Genomic DNA, 5,000 nt, shown 5'->3' with positions numbered 1-5,000 from the left:
GTTATGTACTACTTACACGCTGTGGTGTAATGTGTTATTGTGTTACGCCTGTTTTTTTGTTACTATTTTCTTTACATAGGCTGAAAAAATAACCGCACATATTTTGTTTTCCTGAAACCTCTGTTTATATATATATATATATATATATATATATATATATATATATATATATATATATATATATATATATATATAGAGAGAGAGAGAGAGAGAGAGAGAGAGAGAGAGAGAGAGAGAGAGAGAGAGAGAGAGAGAGAGAGAGAGAGAGAGAGAGAGAGAGAGAGAGAGAGAGAGAGAGAGAGAGAGAGAGAGAGAGAGAGAGAGAGAGAGAGAGAGAGAGAGAGACATTATTACCGTTTTGTTTGTTAAAGTGAGCGATGTATAATAGCAGTGTTAAATGTCCTCTCGTATACTTCGTGTTGCTTAACGTGCAATACACTTTACTACAGTTCTTGATTTCTTCCCTCAAACTTAAGTCCCTCTAATTTGCTGAGAGTCTCCTTGCAAAACTTGATAATTGAGAGATTCTAAGATCAAAGATCAGGGGAAGCCCAAAACACTAGCTGTGAATGTGGCACGATATTTATTGATTGTTGCGCTACCTGTTGTTATTTTGCTGTTTTATTTGGAGTACTCGTATGTTCTATAGAGTGACAGTGAAGTGTCTGGGTTCACGTTTAACGTTCTTTTTTCATTACATGCCTCAGGTGGTGCAGAAGTCACCGGTGTGTGGTTCATGTGTGCCTCCATGCCAGCGACATGACACCTGCCTCAACATGATTGTGAGTAAAGCTAATCTAACTGATATATTTAGTCATTGGTCTGACCTGCTTGGAGGTGGAGGTCAGTCGGCTGTGTATCTTTATGTATATTTCTACGTGTATATCTCTGTATGTCTATGTGCGCATCTAACACCTGCTCCTAAAGCTTTCCCCCGAGAAAAGTCGCCTTTTTTTTTTCTGCCATTTCATTTCCTCCTCACATGCTTTAATCCTCGCATGCCGCCGTCTTCCCTTTCTCTCATACTCTAACATTGCCTATGCATGGGTGTTATACGCACATATACATTCTCATATTCATCTCGTTTTCTATATTTTATTCATCGGAATAGAATCTCTGGGTGCACTTTACTTTTCACTCCCTAATCCAGTCCTTACCTCTACTTAACATATCAGATTTGTAATGCACGCTTCCACGGCTTTCCCCATTCATTCGTCTTGCAGAATAGGCATTTGATGTGCTTATATAAATAACCTTTTCAGTACCATGACGCGTTTCCATATTCATTCTACTTACTATTTGGTGATTTTATACAGCTTAAAAAATTTATGTGGGGAATTAAAATAGAGAATACTGTGGCCATTAATCTTCTGACCTCCATAGACCCTCTCCTAAAGTCAATAAAGTGGTCTAATGGTACACAAATCTTTAGGTAAAAATGTGTTCCAGTATTGAAGAGGTTAATTCCTCTGGCTTTCCCTTCCATATCTACATATCTGTGCCTTGTACGAGTATACGTTATCATTGTTGCCTTCCCTCGTGCTTTTTGTTTGGGGGAATGATGGATGCCTACACTGTACTATAAAGAGGGAGTCACTTTAGCTACGACTGAAGGCCAGGTTACCGGTGATCGTGGCCTTGATATCGCTAACTGCAGCACCGGTGAATGTTTCGATACATGGTAGTGAATGAGGTCAGTGTGTGTGTTTGCGCCGTTGTGAGCTTCCCTCGAGGTGCCGTCATTGTGCTCATGGCTCCACTGCATGCACGATCGCCTCAGGAATGGCTGTGTATTTGACTGAATGCTCCTATCTTGATTATTTGCCGAAGGGTTTATGACATTGCGCTAGCTACTATATCTTGGGTATAATTTTGGGTCTGGATTGAAGTAGCTTTGGTTCAGTGGAAAGCGTTTTATGAGCATAGAGAAATAAGGAAAGTTGCAAGAAGTAACCAGGCATACACGTGGCAGCCCCATATATGATTTCTATCTACGAATCTTCACCTATCATCCTCATCATGGCGGGCTTTATATGCTGACAGTTTCGGCATAGTGTTTTCTAGGTGGGGATTAAGATTCACTTGGTGCCGGGAATAATTGTGTAACTTTATGTCTTGTGGCTTGCTTTGCCTATTATTCTACTCCCCTGCTTGTCAGTGGTTCACAAGGCAATATTCTCGCCTGGCACCTGCTTCACTTCCACCAACTCCTCTCCGCGGCCGCCACGTCAAGCACTTGTCCCAAAATGCACTACCGGTTTTGCTTGACTCCATCTCAGGCATAACTGCCACTGAACACCAGCCCCATTACCATTAGCCCGCCATTATGACAGACGCACACTCAGGCCTGCCAGTGCCCACTATGCACCTGTACGGCCTGTCACCCGCCACATCAGTCATCCAATCGCTGGTGTTTCATCGTGCCAGTCATCTGCTCTGCCAGTCGTAGTTTTCCGTCTTGTCCTGTCTGTCACCCAATCCGCAAGTCACCTGTTCCATAGATCACCCGCCATCTAGTTTTTTTTTTTTTCTTTTGCTTTCAGTCGCCCAACATGCCAGTCACCTGCTCCATCCAATCCTGCAGTTATTTCGTTCCGTCAGTCACCTAAGGCACCAGTTACTGACTCTAACAATCACTCAACATGCCAGTCACTCACCAATCAATCACCTTTCCCATTAAACTGACATGTCATTTTATCTCTTCGTTAGTCACCCATCTTGCTTCGCCATTATGCTCCCCGCCAAACATCCACCTTGAGGCACCATTCAGGTATATAGGCGGCAGCATCAGACATTTGGCACCGCAGTACATTAGCCTCGTCAGGTAACCACACCGTCAGGGACCCGCTGCAGCAGACGCTGTCCTCGCCAGACACGAATCCCGCCAGATTTGAATAGCGGCGGAGACTAGACCGTCCACGTCAACCTCGCCAGCCCCGCCAGTCACTAACCCAAAGGTCCGCCATTGATCTCGCCCTTCGCTTGGAACATGACCGCATTCAAAGGTTAGGACGGGTATTCATTCACCATCCCCAATAGCCACTGTCAACAGGCGCCCTTCTATGCCTCCACAAGTCCTCCAACTCAAGCCCTTCACCATTACGAGCGCCCACTGCCATGCCCTCATCAGAAGTCCCAGTTATAACTTTGACTTTCACCATAACAAGTCCCCACTACAACACGTCCCTGCCACACTTCCCTGCCACACGTCTCCGCCACGCGTCGCCACCAGAAGGCCTCCGCTACAATTCTCCCTATTACTTACTTAGTTTTCCACGGTAGTACTTCATCCACGTGGAGTTAGCCAGAACAGGTCCTTCACTGCACCCGTAACAGGCACCAGCAGTATTATAATCTGTCTACTGTAAAATGGCTCCTGCATTTAAAACATATTGTAGCTTATTGATAACGTAATTGATTCGATGTGAATAATACTAGTTTTCTGTTGATAACGCAATTCTTACAAGGATAGCTCACGGTTTTCCTCAAGATCTGACAACCACGCATTCCCTGGGACACCATTCAGACTGAGACCCAGGAAACTATTTTACCATTTTAGAGTAGACAGACTATAGCTCACCCACTTCACCCGTCCTCCACCTCCACCTCCTTCCTCTCTCACCACAAGTTCCGCTGTACAGTATCCCAGCTCAGTTTATTGCCATGGCTGATAAAAGCTTCTGGAATGCTTATCTCATTTATCATTACATTTTCCACTGGCGCCATCTTTGACAACATACTTTAATGACGCGATTTTTTTTTCTTTATTTCCTCTCATCTAAATATAAACAACTACGACCGAAACAGAATTCATCGCTTGTTCTCGTTGTATTTTTTTTTTATGACTCATAGTGGTCTTAATAACATTGTGCTGTACGCTTTATGCATCAGTGATCGGCTCTCTGGATTTACTTCATCCTAGTTAATTAGTAAGTTTATTATTAGTATCAATATTTTCACTAGAAGTGATACTATCTCTAGTAGTAGTAGTAGTAGTAGTAGCAGTAGTAATGATAGTAGTAATAATAGTAGTAGTAGTAGCAGCAGTAGTAGTAGTAGTAGTAGTAGTAGTAGTAGTAGTAGTAGTAGTAGTAGTAGCAGTAGTAGTAGCAGCAGTAGTAGTAGCAGTAGCAGTGGTAGTAGTAGTAGTAGTAGTAGTAGTAGTAGTAGTAGTAGTAGTAGTAGTAACAGTGGTACTAGTAGTAATATGTGCACACTTAATTATGGATATCATTCATATCTAGAAACTTTCGTACAAAAAAAATAAATTTTTCCTTTTTTTTTCTCTTTTCCTTCTTTCTTTCTTTTTTCCCTCCACCATTTTTCCATTTTAATATATTGCGATTTTGAAAGGACGAAACTGACAGATGATTCCATCAAATTTGCAGCATTAGGGTGAGTTGATCCGGCGGTGGTGGTGGTGGTGGTTGCCTTTGGGCAAACGCGAGAGGATCAGTCTGGCTCGTGTGTGTGTGTGTGTGTGTGTGTGTGTGTGTGTGTGTGTGTGTGTGTGTGTGTGTGTGTGTGTGTGTGTGATTGCCAAAGATCGATATTACAAAAGGGATCGTTAGGCAGGAATAACCCCAACACACCACCACCACAACTCCCGTCCGTCACTATCACTGTTACCTTGCTCGTTCACTCACCTCCGCCTCCCAACACCACTACCCACCACCATCATCTCACTACTACACCCCCTCCCCTTCCCCACTTCCCTCCTTTCTCCACTTCCCCTTTCCCCCCACGTCTCCCTCTCTTTCTGTCTATCACTACCATCGGGGACACCCACCCACCCCACTCAGTCACCCACCACCACTTCCACCACCACCAGCATCGAAATACCCGCACTTTCCTCACCCGCCAGCATGGTCACCATCTGGCGTACCTGCATCCAAGTGGCTGCAAAAATACACTTTTGTAACTTTTACCTGTAACTTTCAATGACTTCCGACTCTATGACAAGTAAGAGTTACCCAACAAAGTCCCATTGACGAGTCCCA

The 5,000-nt window shown here is 43.8% G+C and overlaps 1 protein-coding gene and 1 long non-coding RNA gene across 2 annotated transcripts in view; one reads left to right on the top strand and one right to left on the bottom strand.

Annotated features, from left to right (window-relative positions):
* Positions 1-5,000, bottom strand: part of LOC123518593 (forkhead box protein J2-like) — a 125,999-nt gene that overhangs the window by 119,475 nt on the left and 1,524 nt on the right. The window lies entirely within an intron of this gene.
* LOC123518594 overlaps positions 768-5,000 on the top strand; it is a 69,483-nt gene continuing 65,250 nt past the window's right edge. The window contains exon 1 of the long non-coding RNA XR_006678826.1: positions 768-782. This is a non-coding gene — a long non-coding RNA (uncharacterized LOC123518594). The remainder of the gene's footprint in view (positions 783-5,000) is intronic.

This window comes from Portunus trituberculatus, chromosome 44 (genome assembly GCF_017591435.1).
Source record: "Portunus trituberculatus isolate SZX2019 chromosome 44, ASM1759143v1, whole genome shotgun sequence".
NCBI lineage: Eukaryota > Metazoa > Arthropoda > Malacostraca > Decapoda > Portunidae > Portunus > Portunus trituberculatus.
The sequence above is the reverse complement of the archived record's forward strand: the minus strand, read 5'-3'. Positions and strand labels throughout refer to the sequence as shown.